We start from the raw sequence: 18,710 nt of genomic DNA, 5'->3' as shown, positions 1-18,710 counted from the left end.
AAATGACTATAACTGTCTGATGAAGAATATACACATTTAGCTATTAGTTCAATTGAAAATAAATAGCTTCAGTTTATAATAGTTACTGATATTTTGGTTGAAATATTCCTTTACTAGGCAATATCCAGTAATGTTGCTGAACAAAGCAGAATAGAAAAATATGGTACTTCACCCATCTATAATATTCTACCATTTAGATAAAATATGCCTGAATGCTTTCAAGAAAATATATGTAGTTGATAATATAGTAGTGTAATCACAAAAATTATGTACTTTTACTATTATTTATTTTCAAATCAAAGTTCTTCATTTAATTACACATTTATTTTTACAATTATTTTATTTTCAAATATTTATTCCCCCCTTTGATTGAAAAAGTCTGTTCTCACTTAATGTATCCTGATTATAGCTTCCTCTCCTACTATCCCTCCCAGTTACACCCCCAGTCCTTTCCATCCAGATCCACTAACTTTTTGTTTATCTTTAGAAAAGTTGGGTTTTTAAGGGATAAAAATACAATATAACAAAATAATATAAAATAAGATAAAACAAATCTATCACATTGAAGTCAGAAAAGACAAACCAACAGAAGGAAAGAGCCCAAGAGAAGGAATAAAACTCAGGGACCCACTCATTCATGCATTCAGGAATCCAATAAGAATGCTAAACTTAAAGACTTAATATAAGCATAGAGAACCTGGTGCAGACCCATGTATATGTTGTCTTAGTCCTTGTGAGTTCATGCAACATTTGTTCATGTTGATTTAGAAGGCTTTCTTTTCTTGATGTCCTCTATTGTCTCTGGTTCTTACAGTTTTCTAGCCTCCTCTTCTGCAGTGTTCCCTGAGCTTTGTCAGGAGGAATATGAGGGAGACATCCCATTTGGGACTGAGTGCTCCAGGGTATCTCATTCTCTGCATAATGTTACACTGTATTTGTTCCCATCTGCTGCAGGAGGAAGCTTCTCTGATGATAACTGAGCAAGGCACTCATCTATGTGTAGAGCAGAATGTCAGTCATGAGGAGTTATTTTAGCACTGATTTTTTTAAACATAATATTTGACTTTACCCTAGGTCCCTGGGCTATCTAGTCTCTGATTCTTGATCTCCAAAACAATTACATTATCGGTTCCATCTAATGGAGTAGGTCTTAAGTTAAATCAGGCATTGCTTAGTTATTCCCACAGGCTTTGGGCCACCATTGCCCTAGGATATCTTACAGTCAGGTCACGATTGTAGATCAAAGGATTTTTGACTGGATTGGTGTTTATGTTTCTATTTTGGTAGCATGAAGAATTCAATCCTGTAATAAAAATACTAGAACATAAGTGTAAAGGCTTTATGTAGGCACCACCCAGACTTCTACAAGTCCAATGAGTTGTGCAGATGTTGTCTTCCACAATGGGAACTTTGCTATCCATAGACATTAAAAGGGATTTCAAAAAATTGATAAAATTTATAATTAGTTTCTGTAAGTCAGTATTTTTAGTTGTTTCCACTTGAACTAACCATTAAATGAACCTGTTTCTAAACATATATAGATGATACTATGTTTATATATAATGGAATTTTTATTCTTTGGAAAAATTCTATATCTAAACATTGATTTTAAAGCAATAGATCACTGTTGTAATAACTTAACATTGTTTTCTATGTAAACATTTATTTAAAACTAATAAAAAGATAATTAATGCCACATAATGGCAAGTTGGGTAGAATACTATTCTAGATAAACCAATTGGGATAATCTTCTATACTCATATTTTTGGATTTTGAGTTCTTAAACAGTGACTATGGTTAATAACCTGCAATGCCAATTTCACAGGCTAACTCCTTTAATATGGGTTTCAAGTATAAAAAACATATAAGATATTATGAGCAATAATTTGTAACCACAAACTAATAAAATGTCTTGATGGGAAATGTACTGTGTATGTTTATCTTATTGATCGTTAAATAAAGTTCTGTTTGGCCAATGGCAGCAAGTTAGGCAGGACTAGGAGTCAAAGAGGATTCTGGGAAATGTAGTAGAGAAGTGGTGTTCCAGGCAGGAAGTGACATAGAAAGGAAACACATATTTAAGCAATGGAAACAGGAAGCATTTCACTTTTCCCCTCCATGCTTCCTCCAGTGGTGGGATGTGAGCCACTGGCAAGGTGGGACACCAATAAGGCGTCTAATAAGATAAGTCTTATAAAATATATAGGTTTATGATAATTAAGACTGAGTTAACAGATGAGAATCCTAGTCATTGGCCAAGCGGCATTTGAACCTAATACAAGTCTCTCTGTGCATTAATTTGGGCCTAACTTGGCTGGGCAGCTGGCGTAAAGCACACATGTGGCAGTGGGGCTGGGTGGCTTTGGAGGAAAGATTTATCATAACATTGTTTGTTTTACTGAATTATATAGATTTATGTTTCAGTTTTTAATGAGCAATCACTGCTATTTCAGTTTCCATTTTTAGTTTTGAGTTAGATTATTTAAATTAAGAAGTAAATACATTACCCCCCTTCCATAAAATCTTTTCAGCCTCATGCCCTCTTCTCACACTGGTAGCCTCTTTTTCTTTGAGTGTTTTTGTTAAATATGTGTGTTTGTATATGTATGTATGTATGTATGTATGTATAAATGTAAACTGCTGAATCCATTCAGCAAGCTTTTGTATATGATATCAGGGATAATAAACTTGTATGAAAAAATAGTTCACTAATTACCTAATTTTCAAGATTATTTTTATTTAATATTTTACATTATTCGACATCTAAGGAAGCACATGTTTTGTTCCTTTGGTGAGACAAATGTTTTTCTGTTCAGTCACTTGATATTACTAATTTACGGTGTCATGCATTTTTCTTAGGAGTGAAATATGTCATACTGTGTCTCTTTGTATTTTATATGCTGAAGCTACTTTGTAAGGATCAATAAAGTAAATCATATTATTCAGCCATTAGAATGCTTATTAACAATTCGGAGACCTCGCTCTTTAATCATAGTAACTCTTCCCCAACCTTTACACACCAAATTTGTACATTAGGTTTCTAGAGTCATACTTCAGGATGGTGTCCATAAAAATGACTTTAGAGTTTATTCAACATGCAGTGAGTCTTTGGAGAAGTATCTGAGGAGAAGTAAATGCCCGTCAAACATGTGATCTGAGCGTTGCACAAAACAGGAGTCAATAAATAAATAATAAATAATAAAGCAATAAAAAATATACTTTTTATTCAAGTCCAGAGTGAGAAAGGTGCAAGAAATCAATTGTATCTGTTGCCTAAGGGCACTGGAGTTCTGCATTACAAATTAGGATGTTGGCTTCATCTCAGTAATCATTAAAATAAATGGCAACAACTACTTTGGCCTGACTCTTAATACAGACAGGGACACCTGAAAGTATATCAGAACATTTTCAGATGACTGATTTGAATAACAAACAGTTATGAGGGATGGTAAAGGAAAATGATTGGGCATCAGAATTAGTATGTTGTTAGTTTAAGTTATCGTCTAGGACTAACTATCCTTTCCCTGGTAGTATGGAAAGGAAGCTCTGTCAAATGCAAACTCGAATTCAGTTATTGTAGGTGCTGCTCTCAGGATCTTAGATTAAACATTTGAATAATGTATAAGTACTTATCTTGATTTGAATTGGGGTTTTATAATGTCCACTTGTGCTGTTGGAATGAACAGTGCTAATACCACGAAGAAAATGCATTTTCTATTTATTCATTTTGTTTAGATGAACTATCACTCTATCAATAATTGATTTTACAAAATGGAAAATATTACCAAGGGATTAAGAAGAGGCTTGGGGAATGCATTCATTATCCTGGCAGCCCGCCACCACTGGCACTGTGTCACTTAAAGCTGCCAACCTGCCCTTCACTGGGGATGGTTACTAGGAATCCTGTTGCCACTAGTGCAGCCAGAGTCCAGTTTAAAATCTGTGAAACTAAATTGCTAATAATTTATTACATAAAATGATAAGCAGTAATTTACTACTTGGAAGACCTTTTTGATCGGTGTATGTGTCTATATTTTAGAACAGATTAAATCATAGGAAGCATCACACACACACACACACACACACACACACACACACACACACACACACATGACTCAAGAATTCAAGGTTAGATAAGTAAACCTGTCTCTCCAGAGTCCCATGTATTATAAGAAACCAATGGGTATCCATGAAACTAGTAGGCTTCTGCCCCCTGCAGAGTTACTGTTCTCTGTAAATGGTAGAGTAATACCTGCTGCTTACTTGAGTCTCAAACTGATGAGTTTACCTGGAAAATGTCATTTGTGTTTTTATAAGTGGGTGCAGTTTTTTTTTTCTAAAAACAACTTACATTTTACATGAATGTTCATTGGGCAGATAATAGGATAAGAAAAATACAGCACAATGCCAAAGTTTATATTAAGCAACCATAGTTTAGTGTGGATAATAAAGAATCACACTGAATTCTAATAGCAGCTCAGGGTATTTTGGCCAGTTATCCAATCACATTTCTCTTCTTAGAACATATTTCTTTCTTTTTCTTTTTGTTTGCTGTCTGTTTTTTGCTTTGTTATTTTTCTTCTTTAAAAAACATTGAAAATCAATTCTTTTCTCAAACAATGCATACCAACTACAGTTTCTACTCTCCCCAGCTTCCTCCCACCTACCCCACCTCTCCCCATGTCTACTACCCCTTCACTTCCTCTTCAGAAAAAAAAAACATGCCTCCAAGGGAGGACAGCCAAATATTACAAAACAAGATACAGGAAGACAGGATAAAGTCATCATATCAAGTTTGGGCAAGGCAACCCAACAGGACAAAACTAGTCCCAAAGCAGGCATCAGTCAGAGTCACACATGCTTCCAATGTTGCAATCTACAAAAAACATCAGACTAACCTTGTACCATGTATGCAGATGACCTGGTGCAGACACATGCAGGTTCCATACTTGTATTTTAGTCTCTGTGAGCCCAGGTGAGCCCTGCTATGTTATTCAGTTGGTCTTGTTTTTCTGGTGTCCCCTACACCCTCTAACTCCTACATTCTTTCTTCTCTCTGCCACAGGGATTTCCAAACACTGAGAAGAGACCCCTCATTGAGGCCACCAATTTAGACTCTTCATAATGTCTTCCTGTGGGTCTCTGCTACAGCTCATATCTGTTGTTGGGGAAGCCTCTCTGATGGTGAATGGACAAGGCACTGATCTAAGAGTATAGAAGTATATCATCTTTCTTTCTTTTCCTTTCTTTCTTTCTTTCTTTCTTTCTTTCTTTCTTTCTTTCTTTCTTTCTTTCTTCCTCCTTCCTTTCTTTGATTATTTTTGCCAGTTATATTTGCTTCTACCCTAGGTCTGTAGGCTATCTAGTCTCTGGTTCATTGCCATCCAGGGAGTGTAAGGGATGGGCTCCTTTTGTGATATGGACCTTAAGTTAAACTGGACACTTTCACAAGTTTAGTGACACCATTGCCTCAGCATATTTTCCTGGGAGGACAGATTTTAGATTGAGGGTTTTGTGGCTGGGTTGCTGTTAAGGTCTGTTTCTGTAGTCTGCAGAGTACCTTCCCAGACTAGGAGACCAAACATTAAAATGACAGACAATAATAACAAAAAAAATTGCATGATAACCTAGAAACTTTATTGTTTTTACTCATGAACAGGCAAAATATCTGCTTCTTTATTCTGGAATTAGCTAATACTACATTTGCCTTGCTACAAGAAATAACAACAACAATAATAGTAGTAATATAAACTAGCAATATTTTCAGGGCTTCAGACATAATATTGGACTAATCTCATCTAAAACATTTACAACACTTGATTCTTAATTATTCTGACAGCAATGGGAACTTAAATCCATTTAACATTCAGAGCCTTGGGTAACTTTGTGTAAAAAGAGGCATAAAGAATGTAAGGGACAGTGATGACTGAGGACACCAAGGAAACCTGATGCTGTGAGCACAGTGGGACTGGCACTCACATGAACTCATAGAGACTGCAGCAGCATGAACAGGCCCTGCACAGGTGGAAGCTAGATTGGTTCCTAGTGCTGAGACTGGATGTGTACACAAGTCAACCGACAAATATTTACAAAGGGAAATTCATTTCATCCAACTGAATCAAGCTCTCTGGGTGTACAAATCACACTTAAATGCAGGTCCATGGCCAACAAAAAGAGTTCAGTGGTATTTTGAGGATTTTGTTTTATAATGCTTTTTCAGGGCATATTGTTTTTACTCCTATGGGTTTTTTTTTTTTTTTGCTTATATACTGTTTTCTGATTTTGTGTTTTTACTTATTTCTTCTCTTTCTCTTACCTTCTCTCTCTCTTTCTGTGTATTTGTATGTATGCATTTCTTGTACATTTTCTTTGCCTCTTTTTTCTATTAATTTGTTTTGTCCTATTATATCTGGTTTTTAGTTCACTGTTTGGTTTTTAATGACAGAGAGAAAGAAAGTATGTGAATTTCAGTGGTTGGGGAGTTTGGGAGGATCTGGCTTTGTGGGAAGTGAAATTGTGATTAAAATATTGGGTGAAAAAACTATTTTTAATAAAAAATATATGAAGAAGTAAACATAAGGATTAATCTTAATAGAATGTATGATCTTAAAAAATTGAAATGTTAGCTGGGCATTGGTGGCATACACCTTTATCCCAGCACTCAGGAGGCAGAGGAAGGAGGATCTCTGTGAGTTTGAGGCCAGCCTGGTCTCTAGAGCAAGTGCCAGGATAGGCTCCAAAGCTACACAGAGAAACCCTGTCTTGGAAAACCAAAAAAAAAAAAATTAATTGAAATGTTAATCAAAGGTTGGGTGATACTTTTTCACTATTCTCACCAAGGCTTTTTTATCATTATAGTTACTGTACAGTTAGAACCGTTTAGAAGTTTATTAAATGGGTTACTTTTTATGTATTGTGCTTACTTTATTTGCAAGATTTTTTTAAAAAATAAAGTTCATGAAATAAAAAATGTACAGAGACTGACCCCAGATATGCATACATTCTAGTGATGTTCAACAACTGACTACAAATTTAAATGATGTTTGTTTGTTTTATGTTTTGTTTTTTTAAAGCCAACATAATTTACAACATAATGTATGCCATGCATTTTGTCCTGTACCTGTTCAATGGCGCTTTTTCTTCACATGACATAGACTGAGAACATAGTAAAATCATTCTTTTTGTGTATATGGTTCATGTGATCACATACACATCCATTTCTTTCTCTTGTGAAAACAAAATGTGACAGTCACTTGAGATTGTGAAATGTAACATCTTCCCTGCATGTCTGTTGCAGCATAGTCAGGGACTTTCAGAGCTGACTTCTCTCTTGGAAGTTCTGGGTGTGCAGTTAGTCACAGAACCTCCACAGGCTTAAGGTTATTAGGGCTCACCTGGAGGAATACAAAGGATGTTTTACCAGCTTTTAAAATTCCCGTTAGATATTTTTGAACTCCTATAGCAATCTCTAATGGCAAACACATTTCTATCTCTGAAACTATAGTCATTCTTTTGACTTTATATAAATAGCTAATCATTTCAATTGTAACAACTTCAGATGTTACAATTTCTTCTGTTATTACATATTAAATCAACTTTAGTTGTATTATTTAGTCCTAAGATTTTCTTTTTTTATTATTTTTTATTTGAATTACAAGCAAGATTGAATTACATGACAATCCCAGTTCGATTTTCCCTCCCTTCCTCCCCTACAACTCCCAACTAAAACCCTACCTATCACATATCCTTTCTAATAATCTACACCTGACTCAACCTTTAAGTTTTTCAATACAATATAAAATGATTAAATTAAAGTAACTAAATTTCACAACACCTCAAGCATTTGACATTTTGTTATGATAAACTTAGAAGTTGTTATTTTAGTGACAATGATATACAAAAAATAAAATGGTCAAATATAGTCAGTGTGATTTACAATAAGTATAAAATAGTTGCAAATCTTCCATTTGCTATTTATTTTCTTTCTGTTTCCCCACATCATAGCCTCTGATAACAGAAAACTATTAAATATGTGACTAATTTTTCATAATATATTGAAATTATACTATATTCCTTAGTCAGAAGGTTTTACATTTTATCGAGCATTAGGGTCAGCTGTATTAAAAGTTTTTCAAGCACACTCAGTGGGATTTATTAACAGTGACATATCTCAGGAGTTGGTATTTCTATTAATTTTCTAGATAATGCTGATATTAAAATCCTGGCCCCCTGATTTGAGAGCTGGAATTAGACATTATTTAATGTCTGATTATATACTGTTAAATTGGCTTAATACCTGGATCTGTCTATAGCTCTGAAAATCTGTGTTTTACAACATTCTTAGTAAAGGCATTACTACAGGAATTATAAAGATTTAAATATAACAGAAATTTTAAAAGTGTATTACAAGATAATTTAAATTTTGGCACATCAGTTGGACATTCCCAGAAGTTATGTGCCACCATTGCCCCAGCACATCTTGTAGGAAGAAAAGATTATATGTTGAGGATTATGAGGCTTGGTATTTCTCCAATTTTCTCTTTCTGTAGCCTGAAGAGTATCTTCCCATGTCAAAGAGGCTACAATATAAGGGTGGAGGCTCCAATGCCATCATAACCTGATCTCTCAGTGTTTAGTGAACTGTGTGGATATTGTCTTCAGCAATGCCTCCCAAATGAGTTCTCAGAGAGCAACTCTGTGTCCTAGAATCAGATTTTCTTGTTTATAGATCTTCATGGGACTCCACTGAAGGGGGGACATCCTTCTGTGTATATGTTTGTCTTATTGGTTGATAAATAAATTACTGTTGGCCAATAGGAAAGCAAGATATGTGGAACTAGTAGTCAAGGAGGATTCTGGGGAATGTAGTAAAGAAGTCTTGCATTCTAGGCAGCAAGTGATAAAGCAGGCAGACTCATATATAAGCAAGGGCAAGAAGGAAGTCATTCCCTTTTCTCTTGCTCTTCCTCCTGGTTTCTGCTCTGGAGTCACTGTGTGATCCGCCAGCAAGGGAGGGCACCAGCAGAAGGCATCCTCAATAAGATGTGTTATTACATATGTAGATTTATGATAATTAAGACTCATCTAGCAGATGAGAAATCCTAGTCATTGGACAAGCACCATTTGTACCTAATATAAGCCTCTGTGGTGGTGGGCAGAACTTGGGCGGCCTGGCAGAAAGAGCCCATGTGTCAGCAGGGCTCGGGTGACTGATGCAGAAATACTTATTGTTACACTCCCCCACAGCCACAACCTCCACTGAATGTAACCCAGTCACACCACTGGAAGACTTCCTGGCTACAAAGGATGGCCAGTTAATACTTCATATCCTTCACTCGTAGGAGTCTTCACAAAGGTCACCTTCATATTGGAAGTTTCCACTGCACATGATTTAACTTGAGGTCTATACCAGGAGAAGGATCCCATATCCTACACTGCCTGGATGATCAGGAACCATAGACTGAACAGCCTGTGGTAGAATCAGAGACCTAAGGTAAAACCAAACACAAATGGAAAAATATCAATCAAATGACTCCTAATGGGATTCCTCTGTATTCATAGATTGCTGCCATGTCCAAACATCATCAGGAAGGCTTCCTACAGCTGCAGATGGGAGCCAGTGCAGAGACCCACAGACAGACATTATGTAGAAAGAGAATTTAAATTATAGTTCTCCATTGTTTTCCTCCCCTCAGAGCTATGGGTATCCTAGAAAAGAGGGGGAGGAACTATTTTATAAGACAGAGGGGATTGTGACATCAGGAGGACATGGTCCACTGAAAGGACACAGCAGGACTCATGTGGACTCACGAAGACTCTAGGGCATGCACAGGGCCTGCATGGATCTGCACCAGAGCTCTGTTGATATATTACAGCTGCTGGCTAGGTATTTTTTGTAGGATTCCTAACTGTGGGACCAGGCATGACTCTGGCTATTTTGCCTGCTCTTAGGACTCTTTTCCTCCACCCGACACGTGTGTGTGTGTGTGTGTGTGTGTGTGTGTGTGTGTGTGTGTGTGTGTGTGTGTGTGTGCGTGCGCACGCATGTTTTTCTTTAAACCTAAAAAAGAATAAATTCATATCATTTGCAATAACATTGATACAACTGACTGGAAGTATAACATGAAGAAAATAAGCTAGTCATAGAAATACAAATGGCATCTGTTCAGCCTTATGAGGTTCTGAGATTACCATGTATAGTTATGTAAATTCAAGTGGTATGTAGAACATAAAATTAACTTTCTAGGGAAACAAAAGTTACTAGCAGAAGAGAAGAAAGTGAATATGGGGGGAAATTCCTCAGTGTACAATATAGAATTATATGTAAATTCTCTTATTAGTAACAGTATCATTTATTTTACACAGTGAAAAATTAAAAATATAGTCAAAACAGTGTCAAACTTGTCCTATTACAAATTACAAATATTTTCACATATTACAAAAATGGTCCATGTATTTAAAATAATTCCATGTCATTTATTTAGAGAATTCCTGTTGAAGGAGAGAGAGAGAGAGAGAGAGAGAGAGAGAGAGAGAGAGAGAGAGAGAGCTTAATGAGAGAGCTTAATGGCAAGAGAAGCAAGCAAGTAATCATGCAGCCAGAGCAGGAAGCTCTGATAAAATTTCAACTACAAGACAGCAGCAGAATGAGCAAGCAAGCAGAAAGTGGGACAAGGCCAGAGACTCTCAAAACTCACCCCTAGTAATGAACTTCCACTTGAAAGTATCTATCACTTCAAGGTTCCACAATAGCCTTAAACACTGCCATCAATGGGGGATCACCTATTCAATACATGATACTATTGGAGAATTTGTCATTCAAACTACAATCAAAGGATATATTAGTTACATTTTTGCTGCTGTAATTGTATTCCTGACAGGAAGCAAGTTGAGGAGAGAAGGCTTTGTCCTGGCAGGATATGCTCTCAACTACTGAGCCATCTCTCTAGGTCCAGGAACATATTTTTCTATTTTAGTTTTGTGTTCTATAACCTGGGCATGCTCTTTAACATTGCCAATAGGCCCTAGGAGATCTTTGGGGATGTTCAGTGCCCACCTTACTGCCTGAAAATAGAAAAACTTTTTTAATAATTTCGGCTGTAAGTTTCTGATTTTGATGTCCTTTATTTATTTATTTTTTTTTATGTATCTGCACTGTCTGGGCTACAGTACAATGTTGAATAGAAATGTGATAAAATCATGTTTTGTTCCTGAAAGTTAAGAATAAGAAATATTCAGTCTTTCTCTGCTAGTTTGACACTGGCTGTAGAATTTCATGTGTAGTTTATATCCAGTTGAATCTCCCTTATATTATGAGATTGTTGAATTTTTTATTGTAAAGTATGTTGAAATTTGTCAGTTGCATTTTCTTTATTTGTGAAGGTAGTTGTGTTATTTTACTTTTTCAAAGGATATGCCACACTACAATCTTTGTTTACTTCTATACAACAAATCTTACATTACAGGAAAATGTTGGTCATTTAAAAATATTTGTATTTACCATTACATATAGTTAACTCATATTTTACTTAGTGTGCTTCTACATATTAACTAGGAGATATGTAGTTTTTTTTCTAATATCTGTGGTTTTGATGAGAGGAAAATAATATAGACAGCATGAATTAGGGAGTATTTGCTGGCATTTTAAGTTTTGGAAGAGTTGCAAATAATCAGTTATTTTAATGGCCATAGTATTATTTTTATTGCAACATTCTCTATAAATCTGACAATAAACACTAATGTATATTCTTGATAATATCTTTTATTTTCTTCTTGCTCTTCTGGAAAATAACCTGATGATAAATGGAATGCTAATGAAATTTCTGATACTTCTTGTTTATTTATCCCTTACATCTGCCTGTTTTTCTTCCTGTATATGGAAAGCTCTTGCTGGTTGCTGGTATGCCATGAAGTTTTATAATTGCTATTGTTTGTAGAGCTCTAAAGTCGTGTGTGTGTGTGTGTGTGTGTGTGTGTGTGTGTGTGTGTGTGTGTGTGTGTTTGCTCATACGTGTACGGGCACCAAATAAATATAGTAACTTAGGAGGTCAGAAGAGCTTGTGAATTGCCAGAGTTACCAGTCGTTTTCTCCCATCTTGCAGGTGCTAGGAAATAAACTCTGGACATCTGCTAGAGTGGAAAGAGCTCCAAATTATTGTGCCATAACCCTAGCCCCCTAATGTTTTTCATGACACTTCTCAAATATGCTGTTTTTTTTTCTGAACTATACCTTAATTTTTCCATATAACACCTTTGCCTTGTAGTGAAATGCTTCAATCTCTTGCAAGATTGTTGACTATATGATGTTTTTTTTTTGATTATAGACTTTTACAATTAATTTAAAGTCAGTTTTGCTTAAATTTGTTTCCTCTATGTAAGATAAATTATTAAAATATAAAGATTGCCTGTGTAATTGTCCTTTTTAAATATCATATAAAACACCAAATACCAGGTGTGCAGTTGGTAAATGATGAAATAGAAATACTAGAGAGAGGCTGTGCCACAGAGTAGATGTGCAGCTAATTATCACTTAGGGAGAAGCAGGATTTAAAGTTGCTAATTAGAAAGTGTGGATGTTGGTCTTAAGCTGAAACAAACAAACAAAAAACTAAACTGGTGTAGAACTCTTAAGGAATGAGGCTCAAGAGGGAACTCATGCCTTGGACTAAAAACCTAGAAACTATGCAGGTCTACTGAAGTCAGGAATCTTGAAGGCGATTCCACAACTGTCAAGTTACTAAGTCAATTTTATCCCATACTATTCTCAAGTTTTATACTAGTCCCCCAAAATAAGTGCACTCTTCCATCTTCATCAAGGAAACTCTTCTTTGCAATACATAGAGATCATTGCAGAAAACCAAAACCAATCAAGATGCAGAGTTGTGAAACTTCTTTCCAATCAATATATCTGCAATGCATTCCTGTGCATAATGACCAGGTATCAGTGCAGAATAAGAGCAGTAATAATGTAAGATTCAGAGGAACCGGAGGTTTGCTACAAAATCGTGTCTCCTAGAAATGTCACAAGCTACACTCATGAAGTCTCATCAACATGGCTATCTAAGCAAGGGTGACAGAAATAGACATGCTGATATGGATGATGGAAAGCTCATTAGATCTCAACCCTTCACCAAGAGCTACAGGCAATTAATGAATACAAAAAGTTGTAGAAGTAGCCTTCCCAGGGGAAGAGCACAAGAACTGGATACTCAAAATCAAATGGTTTAATCTGAAAACAGTATACAAGTAATAATATATAAACTGACCAGATTATACTTATATATTTAAGAGTGTGTGTATGTGTGTGTGTGTGTGTGTGTGTGTGTGTGTGTGTGTGTGTGTGTGTGTGCTTGTGTGTATGCACGCATGTGTGTAACAACAATTAAAGCAAAGAGAGGAGGCCATTAAATTGAGAGAGAGAAAGCGGAATCATCTGTGAGGGCTTTGGAGGGAGGAAGGGGAAAATGATGTAATTTTATTACAACCTCAAAAATAACTAAAACAAGAAAGAACAGTGAAAATATATGTGAGAAAAATTATCAGAAAAGACTATGGATGAAGTCAAATATAAGTGTGAAGGAAACAGCATGGTAAAAGAAGAGCCAACATGTCAAACTCTTTAATAAAAGGTATTCACTTTCACCAATAATACTCCCATGAAGCATTTATCAGGACAGAAAACTATTACTAAAAAACAGCATGGACTTCTATTATTGTAATAATGGAAACAAAGGTAAAGAATTTGACAGCTATGGTTGTGGGACTGGGAGTGAGGAAAGAAGATACCAATGCATAAGACTGTTTCTTTGATCTTACCAGCTAGCATTTCAAATTCTGTCCTTCATTTAAGGGCATATGCATCTATCTATCTATCTATCTATCTATCTATCTATCTATCTATCTTTCTTTCTTTCTTTCTTTCTATCTACCTTTCTATCTATCTTTCTTTTTTTCTATCTATCTATTTGTTAATTTTGAAAGAGAATTCACACATAAGGAAATAGTGGTGGCTATGTGAGGTGTTTATATGAAGAACAATGGCCAGATGAGCACAGAGGGTTAGACTGTTCTATCATAAGAGAGAAGGTGATGGTGGAGAATGGAAGAGAGAAGGAAGCCTGATGGCAGAGCCTATTCTTGAGAGGCAATGGTGCCTTTAGTCACCACACAATTTGTGAGACCACCTGGAGCTCTTTCTTCTTATCTCCTTCATCAAGTTAAAACTCATGACCCTTAATAGTTTGAGATCTTTTTTTTTTTTTTTTTGTAAGAAGATGTAATTTTAGCCGGGCGGTGGTGGTGCATGCCTTTAATACTAGCACTCGGGAGGCAGGGGCAGGCGGATCTCTGTGAGTTCGAGACCAGCCTGGTCTACAAGAGCTAGTTCCAGGACAGCCTCCAAAGTCACAGGGAAGCCCTGTCTTGAAAAAAAAACAAAAAAAAACCAAAACAAAACAAAAAACAAAACAAGAAGATGTAATTTTGTATTAGCATTTATAAAACATTTAGAATTACTTATATAAAAAGCCACATACATTAGTAAATAATTGCACGTTCTTTTTCATTTTTTCTATTTTTATTTAAATTAGAAATAAGCTTGTTTTACATGTCAGTCTCAGTTCCCTCTCCATCCCCTACTCCCCTGACCCCCACTGACTCCCTATCCCATCCCCTTTCTGCTCCCCAGGGAGGGTGAAGCCTTCTACAGGGGGATCTTCAATGTCTGTCATATCATTTGGAGCAGGGCCTAGGAGAATATCATGTAATTTTTCTTTAATTTTAATTTTTTTGTTAAATACTATGAGCTTCAGGTTTGAAATAAGCATAATTTGTTAATTTCATCAAGGTTGAAGCACCTAATTTTATATGAGTGTATTAATTAGAGAGCAAATCTTGAATTTTTCCATTTGGAATATTAATTACTAATCTCTTAATTCATTACTTGATTCTTCTACAAGTATTCTCTGCATGCTTAGTCTGTACTACACACAATGATGAATTTTTTCTAAATACTTGCTGTGGATTTTTGTCCACACTAAATTCGCTTGTTAAAGCCCTAAATCTAAATATTTAAGGGGTAACTAGATAATTGAGTTTAGATGAGGTGTTGAACATTGAACTCTCAAGTAAATATTTATAGTGGTAGTGAAAAATCTGATAGATATAGGCAGTGGAATTTTATTCCTCCATGAAAAATAATAATATTATGACATTTGAAGGAAATTGTAAGGTTCCTGACATTATTGTAAATGTGAGATAAAGAAGACCCAGGAAGATATTTTGTCTTATATAAATTTGTTTGTTTTAAAATTGTATATTTATACATACATGGCCATCTGTAAGAGAGAAGGTCATGAAATTAGAAATGGAATTATAAGTGACTAAATGGAGTTTTTTTTTTTTTAAGAAGATGTAATAGAAAATGTGGCATGAAAGTGAAAAGTGGCCACTGAGAGAGCACAGATACCATAGAAAGTGCTGGGGAAATGTGGAACAAAGGGAGAAAACTTTTAAAAATGCACAAACATGTAAAATAAAGCAATATTTTCCATGCTAATTAAAAAAGTATGTTGTGACTGTAAGCTTGGTGTTTTTGTGGGACTCCTAACAGTGGGAGTGGTTACATAGCTGACTCTTTTGCCTGCTGTTCAAATTCTTTTCCTTCTTTTGAGTTGCCTTGTCCAACATGAATACTAGGGCTTTTGACTTGCCTCTTTATATCTTGTTTTGCCCTGTTTGGCTGCCATCTCTCTGAGACCTGCTATTTGCTGCAGAGGAAACTATGGGGAGTGGATCTGGGGGACAGGGAATGGGGAGGGGTGGAGATCAAGGAGTAAAGGAAGGAAGATCTGTGGTCTGGATGAAGTGTATGAGGGAAGAATCTTTTCACTATGCCGTGTATTGTTTGCTGTTATAGTACCCTCAAGTGACTAATATAAATACCTTCTGAGAAATTCAGTGCATTTCCATGGTGAAACACTAATGAGTAAAAGAGCCGTTTTATTTTAGATCTGAATCAAAGCATTTAGTCAATGGCCAGCACTGTCTGAACTGGTGATGTGTGTGTGTGTGCATGTGTGTGTGTGCGTGTGCGTGTGCGTGTGCGTGTGTGTGCGTGTGCGTGTGCGTGTGCGTGTGCGTGTGCGTGTGTGTGTGTGTGTGTGTGTGTGTGTGTGTGTGTATTTGTTTTTGTCAATATAGTCATTAAAGTATTGTCAATGAGAAGTTTCTCTCAATTTATTTTTAACATCAATTATATCCTGAGAATATTAGCTACTACTTTTCAGATAGAATAAATTTTAATGAGAAATTAGAGAAATTGTCTTTTTGTTTTTGCTATTTTCTTTTGTTTTTGCTTTTGGATAAAAAGTTTCCTTCTGTAACAGCCCAAACTGTCATGTAACTCATTTTGTGCACCAGGCTTGTTGTGAACACATGGAGATCAACATGACTCTCCCTCCCAAGTGCTGGGATTTAAGCTATGTGTCACTAAATTCAGCAGAAAAAAATCTGTAAGATCAAGACCACTGTCAGCCAGTAGTTGGGGGGGGGGGTTAAAATATGAACTGGAGGCTTTCAAAAAGAGTGTGCAGGGCCAGGCTACATGGAGCCACTATTTCTGAAGGTCATTAAGGAGGAATAATCCAAGACGAAGCTGGGCTCTAGGGGCCTGTACTTGTTGGATGTCTACCAGTTCATGCTTGATGAATGCAGAAACATTTTGTTTTGAAGGATGTGCAACTGTTGCAAGATGCCATGAACAAGATGACTTCCTCTTACTCCTAGAACCACACGCAGAATTGCACGGATACTTTCCTCTGAGTCTCCAGCTCCAAGTCCTGAGAAGCCAAATTCAGGGAGAAGATGTCCAGGAGACCATGGCTAGAAGCCTTCTCCAAGGCAGGAATGACAAAGACATTAGAGTCAGCATGTGATCTACTTAGGCTATTGTATATGGCTTGCAAGCCTTTGCAGGCCCTTGTCCAGAATAGGAAGCCTAGACATCATGTCCCTTGCTCATAACTTCCTTCTCTCTGCTCCTTATATTCTGGCCAGTAACCAGCCTGAGTCCCCTCTCCCTGAAATTGTCCACAGTATTACTCAAACTCTGTGCCTCAGCTTAATGGGCTCTTCTGACTGCATTACCCCCTCCATTAGCATTATGACAAATTCTTGTGTTCCAGAAAGTTACAACTGTCACCCAGTCAATCTACAGGATTGAGGATATGCATGTCCCCATCAGGGGAGTATCTGTCCCTGTAGATTTGTGGTGACTGCTTCTCTTCTGTCCAGCTTTATCTCTGGCAACTGACAAAAATGTTCAGCAAAACATTGGTGCTGGGGAAAAATCTATGCAGAACAAAAGAAAGAAATGGCCATAACGACATAGTGTAAATGTTCAAATATGAAGAATTATAGGAGTAGTGAAAGAAAGGTGAAGAATTTGTAGATGAAGGATATGGAGTGGAAGCTGGAGATATGTTTCTAAGACAAAGAGATAAGAGCAGAACAGGACAAGACAAGAGGAAAGCATGAGGTTGTTGAAAAATCTGTTACTACAGATAACGTGCAGGACACTATAAATATGTTAAACACTGAATTGCCTAACTAAAGTAATGGTTGAAAAATATGCTAGTGTAGTTAAAAACAATATACTTATAAAATTTTAATATTCTGAGAAAGTAACTTACAAAGTCGACTTCATAAAATGCCAGTATACTTAAGTCATTGAATACATTGACAGATTTTTAAGAAAAGTAATGCAATTCTGTCATGTGGAAATTTTTCTTCAAACTGGAAAGTAAGTAATCTTTTGTTGCATATAGTATTTATATTACAGAGCTAGAATAATTGCCTATTGACACTGCCACTTTGTATGTGCGGGATGTGTGTGAATGTTTATTCTGTGAAGAGATGAGATCTTTGTGTCAGAAATATGGCAAATAAACATGAGGCTATTACTGATAAAAGTCACTAAATGTCATTGTTTTATACATAACTTCAAAGATACTAGACTATCTTTGTTGTAGTTTTCTAACAGATGATAATTATAAGTCACAATTGGCACAGAAAAAAAAATAAGACCATTACAGTTTTTACATATATTATCTAAACATCTACTTTCTCCTTACTGGCTGTAATTGTGATGATCTCTTTTAATCTGAGTTACTTCTGATTGTGTGTGTTGTTGCAAAGTGAGTTCCTGGGACATTTCAGCATCTATTGTTAAAATCTCTGGAGAAGCAATAATGATCATGTAATTATTGTTCGTCAACAGTTTGACTATTATATATCATTTACAGTCAATTTAATTAAAAAGCTCACTGAATATTCTGGCATTATGTAAATAATGTGAATGAACACAAGAGCTATTTGTTACGAAAAACACTTAAAATAGTACTATAGACACCACATTTTGCAACTGGATCGTTATCTCAGTATTTCTTATAAATAAGTCTTAGAAAATTGTTTGTGCTACACTTTGAATTTAGAATTAAGAAGGGATTCCTCTACTTTTACTGTGTGTCGCCTTGTTGTCAATATGATTAAAACCCAGATAAAATGAGTCTACTGCTGATAAGCTATGAAATAGAAGTATTGCATTTTCTTCATGATGAATAATACAATACTCAGGTTTGGAATGAGTGTGTTTTAGCCTATGTCAGGTTAGATTGCATCCTGTCTATGATATTTATTTGAGTCATGGGTCG

At 35.9% G+C, this 18,710-nt stretch overlaps 1 long non-coding RNA gene across 7 annotated transcripts; it reads left to right on the top strand.

Annotated features, from left to right (window-relative positions):
- The first annotated feature begins 2,084 nt into the window (after nucleotides 1-2,084).
- LOC107979212 lies at nucleotides 2,085-18,328 on the top strand. Of its 7 annotated transcripts, XR_003479995.2 has the most exons (5): nucleotides 2,117-2,156; nucleotides 4,917-4,975; nucleotides 5,066-5,219; nucleotides 9,342-9,493; nucleotides 16,732-18,328. It is a non-coding gene; the product is annotated as an uncharacterized LOC107979212 (long non-coding RNA). The 7 variants fall into 7 exon arrangements; XR_003479991.2 differs by lacking the exon at nucleotides 4,917-4,975 and having other exon boundaries at nucleotides 2,085-2,156; XR_003479990.2 differs by having other exon boundaries at nucleotides 4,917-5,219.
- The last annotated feature ends 382 nt before the right edge of the window (nucleotides 18,329-18,710 follow it).

Source organism: Cricetulus griseus (genome assembly GCF_003668045.3).
Source record: "Cricetulus griseus strain 17A/GY chromosome 1 unlocalized genomic scaffold, alternate assembly CriGri-PICRH-1.0 chr1_0, whole genome shotgun sequence".
In the NCBI taxonomy this organism is placed as follows: Eukaryota; Metazoa; Chordata; class Mammalia; order Rodentia; family Cricetidae; genus Cricetulus; species Cricetulus griseus.
Note: the sequence above shows the minus strand (reverse complement) of the source record. Positions and strands in the feature narration are given on the sequence as shown.